The following is a 17,089-nucleotide window of genomic DNA, read 5'->3' as shown; positions in this document are numbered from 1 at the left end:
GCTCCTCCTACATTGGAAGTAATACACCAGGCTATTCTATCGCACAGGGAAGAAACGCGCCAAGACAGCCGTAAAGCACAGGCTGCTATGAGGCAAATGCAAGGGGTTGTTAGGAAGCTCTCCAAATCTTGTGTTAATATAGGGGAAAGAGTGACTAACCTTGAGGCAAGAATTGTTTCTACGGAATCAGAGGCGGCAGGCGCTGCGACCCAGGCGGAAGCTCAAGGCTCCCAAATCAAAGATATTCAATGAAAACTCTAGGAGTTTGAGAACAGACAGAGGAGGAATAATCTCAGGGTGCTGGGGATTTCAGAGGGGGTGGAAGTGTCTGACACCAGGACATACATAATCGAGTTATTTAAATCCTCGTTCCCTGAGCTATCAGACTGGAACTGGGCAGCAGAAGTCCAGAGAGCACATCGCACTCCTTCTAAACCAAGGTTTCAAGCAAGAGAGGGGTCCAAGCCACGCACGATACTTGTGTTCTTTGGCAATTTCCTCCTCCGCCTGGCAATCTCAGATACGGCAAGACCCGAGTCTAAGAGAATAAGCGGGGAGGTCTCATTCTTTGTGCGCCCGGATTTCTGCCACACTACGGTGGAGAGACGTTGGAGGTTAAGGCAGCTTATAAAACTCTTTCAGGAGAAAAACATCCAGATCTATCTGATAAATCCAGCTCAGCTCAAAGTGATCCATGATGGGCAGACACGCTACTTCACGTCAGAAATAAAAGCAAAGGAATATTTGGACACTATGGACGAATAAAATAATGATGGGGGAGAAAAAGAAAGGGAAAAAAAAAAGAAAGGAGGGGGAAATTTACGTTACATAAGTTTTTCATGTTGAAAGCGATATAAGTGATTACTCCGAAGTGTAAGGTGTTTAAAAAAATATATATCTATAGGGTAAGAATGGAGTAGGGGAAGTAAAGGGAAAAATGATATCGCCCTATATGTGTAGAAGTAGACCTAAGAAATAATAGGATTAGTCGGGGTAATTTAAGACAATCTCGGATTAGGATCAGCCATGTCGCTAAAGCTGTGAACATCCTATGCACAGACCAAGGTCTGAGCGCTTCACTGGGGAGGTGGGCGCTCACGGCGGAGGGGAGGGGGGAGGGGGGATGGGAAGGGGGAGGTGGGGAGGGTCACGGGGAGGAAAAGAATACCCGGTATTATTTTGAAAGTTGGTTGAAGGTTCTGAATATAAAACAGTTTAAATATGAGAGGAGTAAGGGAAGGTGCAATCTTATAAAGGAGAATGGGAAAGCTTAAGATATGTACAGTGAACGTAGGGGGCTTAAATGATTGGAGGAAGAGGCAACGGTTGGGGGAATTTGTAAGGTTAAACTGTTTTGACTTGGTCTGTGTACAAGAGACCCATCGACCTTGGGCAAAAATAAATTTATTGAATATAAAAGGATATGATTTACTGGCCTGTTCTTCCCAAACATCTTCCATCAGGGGCGTAGCAGTATTGGGTACGGTTGCTCTTGGTGGTGCGAAACGCAAAATAATAGACACCCGTGGGAGATGGGTGGTGGTGGAACTTGGAATAGGAATTACCTTGTGCACAATATATGGCTCCAACCAGGACGATCCTGAGATTTTCGATCAACTGGAAGTTGAGTTGATGACGTGGCCGAGGCCAATGATATTATGTGGAGATTTTAACATTACCGTTGACCTTGTTAATAATAATGTGTATGCGGGATGTAAACCCAAGGTATATCGTGCCTTGAACTCCTTAATCACCTCTCATGGGCTGGTAGATGTCTGGGGGAACAAAGAACTAAGGGGCATATCATCAACGAGGCGATAAAAAATTATCGCTGTTTTTGGGCGAAAAGCGGCAATAAGTTTATCGCCAAATCAGCAAGGTCACGCTATCGAGTGAAACCTTGCATTAGTGCCTGAATTCTGAACGCCCAGCTTTGCATCTCTAATGAGATGCAAAGTGGGCGTTCCTGCCCTGACATGACTGGATAACCCCTGTTAACGCTACTTTCCTTATGCCTGCTTCAAGACTGACTTAGCCATGATATCCTATGGAAGGTGGATATCATGGCTAAGTTTGCCTTGCCCTATCATCAAGCTAACGCCAAACTTTGTGAGATTATCGCTGGATTTCCAGCAATAATCTCACGTTTGGCAGTTAGCGCTAGGATTTTTATCGCTTTTGAGATAAGCGTTGCTAATAGCACGCTATCTCAGCGATAAAAATCCACGTTAGCCGGCGATAATTATCCTAGTGCTACGTGCGCTTAGCGATAATTATCGCCGGTCCTTGATGATATGCCCCTAAATGAGATAGGATTTACATATGTTTCTTGTCCCCATAAAAAATATACAAAGCTGGATTATTTTTTGATATCTGCGACAGAAATAGAGAAAGTAAGGAGTGAGAAATTGCCAAAGGCAATATCTAATCATAATCCGCTAGTTTTACAACTAGAAACGGACTCCCCTAACAAGAGTTATTCGAAATGGACCTTTAATAGGAAGGTATTGGTTAATCTGAAGTATGCAGAATATATGAAGACATGGGCCCAAGACTTTTTTTACATGAATCGATAAAGTGCTTCACGGAATACAGTCTGGGACACATTTAAGGCCTTCCTTAGAGGGGAAACAATTAGTTTTACTGCCAGGTTAAGAAAAGAGGCTCAGATGGAAAATGATAGACTGTTAAGAGAGCTAATGATAGCAGAGGAACAACATACCGAAGATATAGGTCAGGGAAAAGAGGTTTTAGAGATTCAGCACAGGATCCTGACCATAAAATCCGAGCTGCATAAATGGTTAGCTCAGAAAGCTGCGGATGATTACCAAACTCATAGGGGTAAGGTCTATGAGACAGGAGAACAGGCAGGTAAACTTTTAGCACTCCGTATTAGACAGGAAAGTACCAGAAATATAACTACAGACATACGGGAGGGGGATCAGGTGTATACGGAGCCTAATGATATACTTAAGGTCTTTAAGGACTATTATCAAAAGCTGTATAAAGAAGAGATTCTCACGGAAGTCTCCAGTATGGAAGACGTGGTAGTGGGCCCTCAGTTAGATAAGGAAGCCTTTGTCTGTATATGTGTGGCAGTCCTTAGGATACTTTTAGCTGCAGGATGGAAGGACCCCATGGCCCCCACCTTTCAAATGTGACTTGCTCGCCTCCTTGGGATACATAACTTAGAATCCTCCCTATATACAAGGAGAGGTAGGAAGATGAGGGAGCTGGGGCTGAGTATTTGGGCCCCCATCAAGGGATGGAGGGATAATGCTCAGCGCCCTCTCACTATCGAAAATGCGGGAGTGGGGTAGGAGGCCGGCTTGATACGTCACGACTGGCCTCCAGGGTAATGGTGACTGGCTGAGTCTTATAAAGTACCGAATGTCTAAGTGTAAATATGTCTTTGTCTGAAGGAAGCTTCCCTATGTTGACAGGTTGGTGTTATCATTGATGGAATTGCAAGACTAATTAGCTGTTTATTATGGTCTCTCAATATGTTATATCTCCTATTAATCATTCTTTTTTTTTTACTGTCTGGAGAACTTATTCGTGTTTTATGTATTCGTTGGTCTCTATATTTTATATCTTTTCTGTCTCTCTTTTTGATAGAATGAATTGTAAAATGTATTCACAAATATTATACCGGGTATGCAATAAAAAAAATAAAAAAATAAAAAAATACTCTAATTAACCAACTAATACTTAAAACAAGTAATCACCTTTTTTAAATATATATTAAATACTGTATGAAAAGAATATTTTACCTTAATAATCAAATTAAAAAATTAACATTTTCAAAATGTATACATTATTCCAAACAAATTATAAAAAATATATATATAAGATACTTCCCACCTACTCCACTACATATCCAACAACCTGCCAATAAATAAATAAATTCAAATAAAACCAAAAAAAATCCAAAAATATATCGCCAAAATAAAATAAACTATACTAAAAAAGTAATTACACATAATGAACACTAAAGGGATAACAACAAAACACAAATGTAATATCACGTGACAAGATAACTAAAAAAAATATATTATATAAAACACTGCTAAAATAAACTATACTAACACTTCAATCAATAATCAGTTTATTTGATTTGAATTAAACAAATCATAAAAGTACAGAAAAACAGAGATACAAATGTATCAAAAAACAACCTGACTAGCTAAGCAAATGGTTCCTCATAACATCTCAAGCATACTAAGAAACGTAAAAACAGACAGAAGGACAGTCTAAAAATTGAAGATACAATAAGGCAGGTCTAGCTTGAAAAAATTAATTGCCAAAAACAATGGGCGAATATATTTAAAATGTAATCTAGATAATTTAGGGCATATAAAAACAATGTGCAAGCTATCAAACATAGCAGCAAGGTCACAAGTGAAAATGTAATGTAATGTATGTGTCTTGTAAAGCGCACTGCTGCCCTGAGGCGTCGTGGCGCTGTAGACCGCTGGGGAACCCGTCCTGGCTATCCCTGTGAGATGGTCCCTCCTGGGTATCTCCAAGGTGAAACCAGGCATCCCCGGCGAATGTGGGGGGCCGTTGTGGAGATGAGGCAAGCTAATGCCCAGAGTTGCCGAGTGTGTTCCTGGTTAGAGTAGGTACCGAGGCGAGAATTATCAAGTCCGTTTTGACCCTGGTCCACGACCCTGCCGCGTCGGGAATTGAACCCTGGTCCCTGGCCGATTCTCTGCTTGCGGATCTGCCGCCTCTAACCAGTGAGCCACACCTCTCGTGCCTGGCCTCCCTTTCTGCTGTGATGCATCTCAGTTTCTGATGAAGGGCCACTAGCTGGGCCTTAAGGAAATTAGAACATTTCTTAACAAATCACTTAGTCCTGGAGTTAGTGGACACACATCCTTTCCTAATAAGGGCCATCAGAATTTCGGAGCCAATACGTTTAATTGTATCCAGGATGTTATAATTTGAACTCCCTAACTGTAATCAAATTTCAAAATTTGTATAGCAAGCTGTTATCAGGTTCTTTAGGAAGTCATCTGAGATTACCTTGGCCCAGTTTAATCTAAGGCCTGGTTCCTTTAGTATAAGCAGCTCCTTGTGCGACAGGAACTTCTTATCGGCTAACACATCCAGTCTAAACTTTGCACATGAGGGGATATGATCACAGCAAGCATACAAACATAATCTGTTCCACTAAACAGGGGTTTCTAAAGTTAACCACAATGCAGTCCCCTGCACATCACTTAGAGATGTCCCTGATCCAGCCCATCCTGCACACCATAATGAGTTCATTATACAAAGAGAAAGCTGAGAGATTCAACCAATTCGAGAGCCAGTGAGTTTTCTTGTTTTTTATCTGGCTATAGCTCTCTTCCATGCCCCCTCTTATGGGTGGTATATTTGTCAATAAGAGAAAATAGGGTGTTGAGGCTGGGGGTAATTGCATCACTGCCTTTAAGGGAATTGGGCCCTTAGTATTAGAAGAGTGGGCCTGAACAGGGGTATAATAGGAGGTATGTGGTGGGCCTCCCCTGCTGTGTAATAAGTTACTAAAGGCAAGAGGTGGACCAATGGGCAGACTATTTTGCGAGCTACACCCTTTTGCCAGTAGATTGTTCTAGAAACAGGTCGCCCGCCAAGGTGCTCTGTGAGGGGCAGCTTGACAACTATCCAGAACATCTGAGGCTAATTGGGGTTTTGGTCTAAGAACCAACGGTCGCAACCTGGACAACGGCCTGGGTGCTACCAGGTGAGGTACAAGACAGTGGATTAGACTGGTAAATGCAACCTATCCATGGGCCTGGAAAAGGTTGGTCTGAGTCAGAGCCTTTCCGCTCGGGGCAGGAACTCCGAGCCTGGGGACTCACTGAGTATAGTTGCCAGGAGAGAGGCAAATTAATCCTCCATCTGTGTTATTTCCACCGATAAAGCCCTCACAGCTGCATTTTAAAAATCCAGAATATTGTACTGAGTTCTGAGCCTTTTTATCAGAGGTATTCACCAAATCCCCCTTTCTCTTCCCCATCCTTAATAGGCAGACAGGGTGCAGTAGAAGAAATAATAATGTCTGCTACACCTCAATGAAGGATAAAAACAAAGAATGTCACTAACCCCAAGAGGCCAGTGTTAGGGGGGTGGCCCAGCCCAGCCTCATTGGGCCACGAACGGGCACAAGCCCAGCCTTTGGTTGGGGTTTTGCTTGGGTGCGGCCCGCACATGCTCTGTGCCACGGGTTGTCTCCAGGCACTGTATAGCATAAGCAGACGGCACTGGGGGGAAACAGCAAAATCCTGTACTCCTCCTCTTTCGGCTAATGCAATCTAGGGCTTTCAGTCCCCACATGAAGGACCGGCAGCAACTCAGCGTCTCGTCCCGCGGGATGTGTCTGGGCACTTTACAGTGCAAGCAGGTGGCCATAGCAGAAAAATCCTGGCCCCGCCTCTTTACGGAAATGGAATCTGGAGCTTGGAGTCCCCACACAAAGGACTGGCAGCAACTCAGCAGCCCCTGCTGCAGGATATCTTGAGACACTTTATAGGGCAAGAATGCGCCAATGGCGGGAAGTGGCAAAATCCTGGCCCCTCCTCTTTAGGACAATGCTATTTGGGGCTTGAAGTCCCCATACGAAAGACCGGCACCAACTCACTTCCTACTTAAAAAACTATATTCTTACCTGCAATATTCTGTCCCACGATATCACAATATTTTTGACACAATATATAAATTCAAATATATTTTTGTCAAGATATTAAGGTCATGCACCCTCTCTCTGTTTTTGACTTCTTTGTATCTCTTGTCCTTCTCTGTGTCTCCCGTTCATCATATTTCTGTTTTGCTCTCCTTGCCTCTGTGATACTTATCTCTCTTTCTATGACTCTCCATATTGTTAACTTCTCTGTTTGTTCTGTCACCTTCTCTCTTTCTGTCTCTTTGTATTTCTCTATCATTCTCTTTCTCTCTCTCTCTCTCTCTTTCTCACTCTCTTTGTATGCCTCACCCTCTCCTGAAATTCCTTACCTTTTTGTGTCTTTCTCTGTCTGTCAGTTCTTCTCCCTCTTGCCACATCTCTCTCTCTCTCTCTTTATGTTTTTCTCCCCAACTACTCTCTCTACCTCACTCTGCCTTGCTCTCTCCATCTCTCCCTAGCTTTCCAGTTGTGGCTGGCAGAGAACGGGGGTAGCGGAGCAGGTGGGGAATGCGGTGAAAAAAAAAAACTGTTAAAAACAAACACTTCCCTCTTCATGGCGCCGTTTCTCCTCCGTTGTTGCTTCTCTTCCTGCCAAATCCCGGGAACAGGAAGTACACAGGCTCCCCTAAGCCAATCACAATGCTGTAATTCAGCATTGTGTTGGTCTGAGCACTGTGGTTCGGCACTTAGACGGGGACTGGGAGCCTGTGCATGTTCCTCACAAGGCTGTGAATAACAGTCTGGTGGGGAACATGCAAAGTACGCATGATTGTCTGGCCCAAAACGGCCAGCCAAACAATCATGTGCACTTTGAGTGTCCCTCCCACTCCTCCCTCTGGGACCACAGCCCCGCCCTGCCTTGACCCAGCCCCACTGCTACAAAAACTAAAATGATAATAACATAGTTATTATCATTTTATTTTCCTTTTTTCACTGCTCTGAGAGCAGTGGGGCGACACTCCTCCGGCTTAGTGGAGGAGCCTCCCCTTTGTCTTTCACCGACTTTGTCTGCCTCTCCCTGTCTTACTCATTCTTTCTCTTGCTGTTTCTATCTCCCTCCCTATCCGTCCCTGTTTCCCTCTTCTGGGCATCTTAATAAAACTACAAAAAAATAAAATAAAATAAATAATTAAATAAAAAACTGATAAAAATAATAAAAATAAGCTCAGAGTCAGTTGTATTTCAACTAAGGTCTCTGAATCTGAAATGCTGTGGATGGAATGGGTCATAGAGCTGCAAGGTTTTGGATGCTGAGTGCATTATAATACATAGGATTCTGCAATCCCATTATAAATCCCTGTCTCTAATTTCCTAATAATTGGTGACTTGTGAGGCACCCAGTCATCGATTATAAAGAATTTAAATCAGAACTCAAATATTATAACTTATTACAGTTGAGTTCTGACACACAATGCCTGGTGCCAGAGCCAACAGTAGAGGAGAAAGGAAAGCCAGGTCACAAGCATGATTCAAGCAGCTGTTTAAAACATAATGTGACGTTTACTTCTTCCCTGTTTTTCTGTGCAGTGATAAGCAGAAAGGAGATATTTATAGCAACATGGTTATTTTTGCAATCCAAAGGTAATTATAGAAAAGTTATAATATTTCTGCATGTTTCTACACATTCCAAATTACTGAGCCTTTTTTTTTAAATGACATATGAAACTGATTCTTACATCTTTTGCAACAAACATATAACAGCGTTTTTGAGTTTCTATTTTTATTTTTCGTGTTTGAAAATATGCTCTCTTTTTCAGATGAAAGAGCTACGCAGAAAGGATTTAAGTGGTTTGTTATACAGGTGATGGTGTGAACATGGATTATAAGGAATAAAGAAACCCTGCTATACATGCTAATGATATTGCAAGTCACCTTGGAGTTCCATAACCTTATAAAGGAACTCGGCCTTTGACGTTGTTCTTATATATGGTCATGGAACTCCTCAGTGATTTGCAATATCCTTATAATGTGTGGCACTGGGTACTTTTTAACACAAATTATTGAATCACGCACTCCTTAATGTTCAAAGTATGCCTGTGTGTCTACGCTTTCATATGTTTATGGGCGTGTGTTGAGGTATCATCCCCTAAACCTGGGCGTGTCAAATAGTTGCAGTTGCACCTTCCCACTGGGAAGGGACCCTCAATGCGCACTGCTGTGCATCAAAAGATAAATGTTTTACTCAAATAATCCAAAAGAATCCAACGTTGCAGTCAATACCTCTTTTTAATGTATTCTGCAAAGGTTTATGCTCATTGCTTTCATGAGGTCATTGTATATTATTCATAAATCCATGGGTGGTTATCCATAATAATTTAAATACATTCATAATAGCCCAATGCCTTTCAGGCAGTGATACCACCCTTCTTCAGGGGGTCAATTCCTAAAGAAACAAGAAAGACAAAAATGAGACGCCAAGGTTCCTATCAATGAATGTTGTAAGTAACCAGGTGACCAAACGATAAACAAAGTGAAAAAAGTGAAGAAAAAAAAAAGGGTGTTCAAACAGTCTAGTTAAAATAGAGTGAGGCTGATATGTCGTGTGAATCATGAGGTAAAGAAAGTGAGTGTTTAAACTATGCAGTGATGTAGAAAGCTGAAAAAAAGGTGATAAAAGCTAGAAGCGAGTACCCAACATAAAACATATCATTAACGTGCAGTGTGGAAAAACGCCAAAACATGCCGTTATGCTCAAACTGACCTCGTGTTGCCATTGCGTTATTGCGGCGCTTTCGCTTGCCCATCATGACACTCTGCTTGTGAAAACAGATCTTGTTTTTATCAACCGTGTTCGCGGCGTGCTGTCAATACATAAATAATACAACGGACCCAAAAATCAAGCCTGCTGAACTTTCTATAACGCGGTTAACGTTTTTTAAGATTAAAGAGCAGCAAATTATCTTAGTTGTGTGTAGTTTAGCGTGCTCAACCGGTGGCCAAACTCAAACGTAGGTTCTGTGTTGCGCAACGCCGTATATGCCCGTAGTGATGGAAATCAAAAAGGGTATAACCAAAGTAAACGTGATGAAAAATAGAAAGTGAAAAAGTACCGGAACCTGGTTGAAAATGGCTACCATCTTAATAAGATGAAAAACACAATTACCATGTCAGGAGACTTCAAATATAATAATTATAAAAACGATATATTCATTAATTCGAATTCAGTAGGAAACATTGGAAATGTATAATCAAGTATGAGAAAAATTTAAAGGGACAATGTTTTGGAAAAACAAAAAGTGCTGAAGAGGATGATCAAAGAACGAAAGATAGTGATTAACTGAGAAAAAATTCAAAAGAGGAGCCAAAACAAGAAAAATTCAGACAAGAAAGATACACAAGAAAATACAGGCTGAACGAATGAAAGTGAACAGGGAAGTAAACTAGTTACCGTAAATAAAGAAATAGTTGAAAGTGAAAGTGGAAAAAGGAACAATATGAAAATAGCAATAGAATATTTTCTATTACAGGCTGAACTTGATCAGGAGTTCAAAGTCTTCTTGCTGGAATTGCTCCAATTCGCACTATACCCCAGCTACTTCATCTACAACGATCAATTATTTCTTCAACTAACAGGAACATCAATGGGGAATTGCGCAGTCTCCAGCTATGCAAATCTTTTCATGCACAAATTTGAGCTGGATAATGTCTTGAATAACACGACTTGGAAACAACATCTTGTGCTGTATCTCCGATATATAGACGATATATTCTTGATTTGGAATGGCCCCAAGGAATCTCTAAGTGCCGCCATTCGTCAATTAAACTTAGTAAATGACCGATTGAAGTTCACATTCAACATTGACAACACTAAAATACATTTTTGGGAAGTCTTGATTTACATCAATGATCAGAGAATTGAATCCACTATATTCAGAAAAGCCACAGACCGTAACAATTTACTACACCATAAGAGCTTTCACCAACCGGCTCGCAAAGCGCACTTACCATACTCCCAATTGCTCAGAATTAAGAGAATTGTGTCGGATCCCGAACTACTTTTAGAAAACATATCCAACATGGAGGAGCATTTCCGCAATTGCAGTTACCCTAAAGAAACTCTGACTGAGGCCTACCATTGAATGACTTTAATTTCCCATACTCAATTGATGACTACACAAAAGCCACCCACAGAAACGTCCAGAACAGTCACGGTGACCAAATTTTCTACTGAGAGCAGGAACATCAAAAGGATTATATTAAGACATTGGCCAATGCTTCAAGTGGAACCAGATTTCAAAAACTTTTTTTCAGATAAACCTCTATTTGCATATGAGAGGAGCAGGAACCTGGTGAAGTTGCTCAGAGTACAAAGCTCAAAGCCCACGACCACAATATATAAAGGTACTATTCCATGCTATAACTGTGGGAACTGCAACAATATCATCAAGGGAAACATTATTAACCATCCGACTAAGGGTTATAACATCAAATTGTACACTACAGCTACATGTGACTCAAAGAATTTAGTGTAGCTACTGAAATGCCCCTGCGGGCTGGTATATATTGGCAAATCTGAAAGAAAAATCAAGATCAGATTAAACGAAAACAAAAGCAACATCAGAAAAAAAATCCAAAATCTGTTGTGGCTACACACTTCAAAAATTTCAATCATAACATCAGTCAACTACGGTTTCTTGTGTGTGAAGTCGTTGTCATCAAGGATGGGAGAGACAACCGAAAATTTTTGCTACAACATGAAACATTTTGGATTAAAAAGATGAATTCAACGGTGCCTCACGGTCTTAACAATCAAATCGAATACAGTTGCTTTTTGTGACCAACTTGGTTTGCAACAGCAGTACATATGCACATTGGCTATTGTTACATTGCTCCTTTTTCCTCCTTCACTTTCAATTTTTTCAATCATGGTTACTCAATGTTCACTTTCCTGTCTACTTTTATTCGCTTAATGTAGGAGAGTTGGATCTGCTTCTTATAGTTACCCCCACTTTTTGCTAATGTTTCACTGTTTTTCGACTTTAGTCTGGCTGGGGCCCTGCTAACCAGGACCCCAGCCTAGCTGCTTCCTCTCTAAATTGATTACCAGTACTTTATGTACACTCCAGATTGGATTCTGGGGTGCCCTTATAAGTCCCTAGTATATGGTATACTATGTACCCAGGGCATAGGTACCCCTGAGACCATCCAGGGGTTGCAGCATGTATTATGCCACCCCTGGGAAGCCTTCCATAATGACACCACAGGACTGCTACTGCAGCATGGGTAGGGTGGTGCATGCACACCTTACTGAGAAATAGGTTCACTATATCTCTCCATATCACTGCACATATTAACCTATCAGTCACCCCTACGGCAGGCCTTACTAATCCTGAAGGCAGGGTGCTGGGTTTTATGTGAGAGGGTGCCCATGCATGAGCAGAGCCCCTCTGCAGCCTTCGGAACCTTTATTCCGGGGTTGTTTGTGATGCAGCCAAACCATATACTCTTAAGTGCATTATAACCTCGCAGTAAATGCTAACTTTGGGTTGGCTGCACGGAAACATATCGTGTTTGGTGTCGAACACCTTGGAGTCATACACCCACACCAGTAACTGGTGTGGGAGTAGATCCCACCCTTCTAGAGGGAGAGACATGACAGCACCAGTATACCCGGTACCAGCTAACAGAGCCCTGGCATCACAAAATGGATGCTGCCAGCCACAGACACGAGTCTGGCCTCCTGCTGCTGGACGAAACTCCGGCAGGGGATGCTGAACAAGAGGTTTCCTGTCACAGAGAGGTGTCACCACCTCCCAGACAGGCTTTGGTGTATTAGGGCTGAGTGGGTGCACTTCAAGAGTGCTTTGAAGTTCAGCACTGGGGGCACATTTGGTGTCCCTGTGCATAGACCAGTTGAAACCGGTTGCAGGGGCTACCAGCCCCTGCTCTGGCACGAAACTGGACAAAGGAAATGGGTGTAGCCACCCCTCTTTCCTGACCCTCCCATAGGTGGGTCCCCAGAGTATGTCCAAACCCTTCCTCTGGTATAAAGGAGGAACCGCTGACTACAGGACTTTAGATTACACCTGGACGAAACTCTGATACAGAATCCTGGAACTTCAACGACCTACACTGAACTAGATGACTGAAGAATCTCCCTTGGAGTAAAGGAGTTACTCCCCTGCTTGGCAGGCACCAAAGACGCATCTGTCCGGTTTGCATCTCCAAAGCTCCTGCCGGACTCCAAAGAATTTTGCAACACAGGAGGTGGGTTTCCGTGGTCTCTGAGGTTGTTCTGTGCCCTCAGCAATTCTGAGGACTGTATCCCTCGTGGAAGACCATGAAACCCAAACCCCTGGACACCGCAACCATTTGCAGAAGCATCAGCTTCCCAGCGACTCCTGCAGGTGAACTTTGGGTTACTTGTATCCCTGACCCGAGCAGCATTTGCATTGAAGATTGCCCACTTACACTCCACAAGTGATCTGTGAGCTGGCCCTTTGTGTTTTCTCTCGAGGTCCCTTCGCCATCCCTAGTCTGTCGACTGTTGGGTCTCTGTGTAGGCAACTTTATTTCTGATTGGGCTTACCTGGTTTCTCCAGACGTGCCCTGACTCTTCATCACTTGGGGAGTCCCCAGGACCTTGCTGGTCCGCACCGAAGCATCTTTTCTCTTCCTACGTGGGTTGCTGTTACCAAGGCTTGTTGGGTCCAATCCGGGCACCGACACCCCAGCACTTGACATCCTTTGGGTACAGCTCGAATCCAGCTCCTGGTCATCCTCGACGACACCTCCTGGTCCTCGTGGCTGCAGGGTCAAGCTTCACCTCTTCACACCTGAAACACCCGACATCAGTGGGCATTCGTCTATCGTGCCCCTGGTCACTGGCAAGTGACCCAGACTCTGTCCCCTCTGCTTTCAGGTTCTTCTGATCTTCGATACAGGCTTGGATAACACTGGACACTTCTCTCCTTCCCGGCAGCAACACTTTGCAGCAGATCGCCATTGAAATCAGCAACGATTCCGGACACCATTTGACACCTATGCACCCGGCTTCCCTGGGTGAGGTAACTCGAGTAATCCAGTGCTCCCGTGGGTGCTGGCCTCAGAACCCCCTAAGTCTAAAGGGGTTTGCTCAAAGTCCTCTCCTAAGTGTCCTTAACTTCTAAAATTCCAACCACGACTTTCCCATAGAACAGTATGGGGCTCGCGGCTGTGTTCTCACACTGCACACGTCCCCCGTGTGTCTCCTGTGTCAATACCTTGGGTGGTTCCTTCGGGTCTCAGCGATTCTACGTGCTCTAGGCACTGTGTCTAGTCAAGCCGTGGTTCTTATACCACTTTCTTAATAAATGGTTTGGTCTGCCCCTAGGGCCCATTGTATATTGTGCTATTTACTGTCGTTTTAGAACTGTATTATTGTGTGCCTTGCTCTCTAATTTCACAAAGGGATTAGTAGAGAGTGTTTAGAAATAAATACATATATTTTATATATATACCTTGTGTGGTTCTCCTTTCATTTAGTTATTCAAGAGGTTATAATCTGGTAAACCAAGCTGCTTTACACTCCTTCAAGACTTAGCCTGAAGGCTGCTCTCCATAGCTACCACTAGGATAGCTTTCAATAAAAGTTGTCTTTAAACCTTTCATCAATAAGGGTTGTTTGGACTGGTGCAAGGTGCCCACTATAACTAGTGGACAGCATATGCCAGGCCAACTCCTCACACTTAGCCTATATTATTTTCATATTGTTCCTTTTCCACTTTCACTTTCCACTTTTTCTTTATTTACGATAACTCAAAGTTTACTTCCCTGTTCACTTTCATTCGTTCAGCCTGTATTTTCTTGTGTATTTTTCTTGCCTTGATTTGTCTTGTTTGACTCCTCTTTTGAATTTTTTCTCAGTTAATCACTATCTTTCGTTCTTTGATCATCCTCTTCAGCACTTTCCATAACATTGTCCCTTTACATTTTTCTTGTACTTGATTCTCCATTGCCAACGTTTCCTACTGAATTCGAATGAATGAATATATCATTTTTATAATTGTTATATTTGAATTCTCCTGACATGGTAATTGTGTTTTTCACCTTTTTAAGATGGTAGCCGATTTCAACAAGGTTCTGGTACTTTTTCACTTTCTATTTTTCATCACGTTTACTTTGGTTGTACCCATTTCGATTTCCATCACTACGGGCATATACGGCGTCGCGCAGCACAGAACCTAAGTTTGAGTTCGGCCACCGGTTGAGCATGCTAAACTACACACAATCGAGGTAATTTGCTGCACTTCAATCTTAAGAAACGTTAACCGCGTTATAGAAAGATCAGCAGGCTTGATTTTTGGGTCCATTGTATTGATATGTATCGGCAGCACGCCGCGAACACGGTTGATTAAAAACAAGATCTGTTTTCACAAGCTGACTGTCATAATGGGCAAGCGAAAGCGCCGCACTAACGCAACGGCAACACACGGTCACTTTGAGTATGATGGCATGTTTTCGCTTTTTTCCACACTGCACGTTAATGATATGTTTTATGTTGGGTACTCGCTTTTAGCCTTTATCACCGTTTTTTTGGCTTTATACAGCAATGGGTAGTTTAAACACGCACGTTCTTTACCTCATGATTGACCCAACATATCGGCCTCACTCTATTTTAACTGGACTGTTTGAACACCCTTTTTTTCACTCTGTTCATCGTTTGGTCACCGACATATGGGCCTCACTCTATTTGAACTGGACTGTTTTAACACTCTTTTTTTCACTTTTTTCACTTAGTTTATCGTTTAGTCACCTGGTTACTTACAACAACCATTGATAGGAACCTTGGTGTCTCATTTTCGCCGTTCTTGTTTCTTTAGGAATTGACCCCCTGAAGAAGGGCGGTATCACTACCCGAAATGCATTGGGGCTATTATGAATGGATTTAAAGCATTATGGATAACCAACCATGGATTTATAAATAACATACAATGACCTCATGAAAGCATTGAGCATAAACCTTTGCAGAATACATTAAAAAGAGGTATTGACTGCAACGTTGGATTCTTTTGGATTATTTGAGTAAAACATTTATCTTTTGATTCACGGCAGTGCGCATAGAGGGACACTTCCCAGTGGGGAGGTGCAACTGCAACGGGGTACTTTTTCCCATGTATCTCAGCTAAGAAATGCTGATAATAGCCTTGGCCATTTATAGGTCTGGATTGACAATGCAGCTGTCTGCAAGACCTATAGTTTTCAATTCTTTTAAATATACAGAGATTGGGATTTGGCTCCACCCAGATGCTTTTTCCGTTCTCACCTCATGGTATTTAGTGTATCATTCTACCTCTTATGGACTGCTTGCATTGTAATTCATGAGTGACTATTTTACATCTCAAAACTACTTTCAACCATCATATATTAAATTATTTATCACAACAATGCATTGTGTGCAGAAAGAAATTGTTTTTGTTTTGCTTTTTAAGTGCAGCAGGCTTTTTAATGTTTTTTTCAGGACTCAAAATGCAAGTAAGATCAAGTGGCTCAGCCAATGCTTGTTCATTATGCCTACTATGTTAAACATTCTGCAGATCTTTAGGGGTATGAGTGCTTTATGGACTTTCCTTCTCTGTATCTGTGAGACAGCAATTTTTGAGTTTATATTTTTGCAGTTATCTTTTTGTGTTTCGGTTCTCACATGGATCTATGATGTGTCTGTCTTACGTGCTACACATCAATCCACAACATTTTGCATTATTTACAAATAAACTTAGTTCACAAATCCTGGTTCTAGGAAGACAAAGGCATGAAGGCCTATTGGTATCCATCACCTGGGTAGTGAGAACCTTTGAGCAATCAGAGGGTAAGGGACATTTCTTGAGATGGTAGGCCACCCAAGATCTATCAAAAACGAATTCTACTCGATTTGTAGCAATGTTAAATTTACTACCCTGCCTTTCCTTTTTGGCTACAGGCCCACAGGCAGCCGCTTAGATGTTGATGCCCAAGAAGAACCGAATCTCTATCTATGAGCTCCTGTTTAAGGAGGGAGTGATGGTGGCTAGGAAAGATGTCCATATGGCCAAGCATCCAGAGCTGGCTGACAAGAATGTCCCCAACCTACATGTCATCAAGGCCATGCAGTCTCTAAAATCACGTGCTTATGTGAAGGATCAGTTTGCCTGGCGGTATTTCTACTGGTATCTGACCAATGAGGGCATCCAGTACCTGAGAGACTTCCTGCATCTTCCCCCTGAAATTGTACCAGCTACTCTGCGCAGGTGCCACCCAGAGACTGGCAGACCAAGGCCCAAAGGTCTTGAAGGTGAGCGCCCTGCACGTCTCAACCATGGTGAGGCTGATAGAGGCACTTACAGACGCAGTGCTGCTCCTCCTGGTGCTGACAAAAATGCAGACGCTGGTGCCGGAGCTGCTACAGAGTTCCAGTTTCGTGGTGGATTTGGTTGTGGGCGTGGCCAGCCTCCTCAATAA

General features: G+C 42.6%; 1 pseudogene; it reads left to right on the top strand.

Annotated features, from left to right (window-relative positions):
• Window positions 1-16,585: 16,585 nt before the first annotated feature.
• On the top strand, window positions 16,586-17,089 carry LOC146861998 (small ribosomal subunit protein eS10 pseudogene; annotated as a pseudogene).

Source organism: Triturus cristatus, chromosome 2_2, assembly GCF_964204655.1.
Source record: "Triturus cristatus chromosome 2_2, aTriCri1.1, whole genome shotgun sequence".
NCBI lineage: Eukaryota > Metazoa > Chordata > Amphibia > Caudata > Salamandridae > Triturus > Triturus cristatus.
This window is presented reverse-complemented; position numbering and strand designations above follow the sequence as displayed.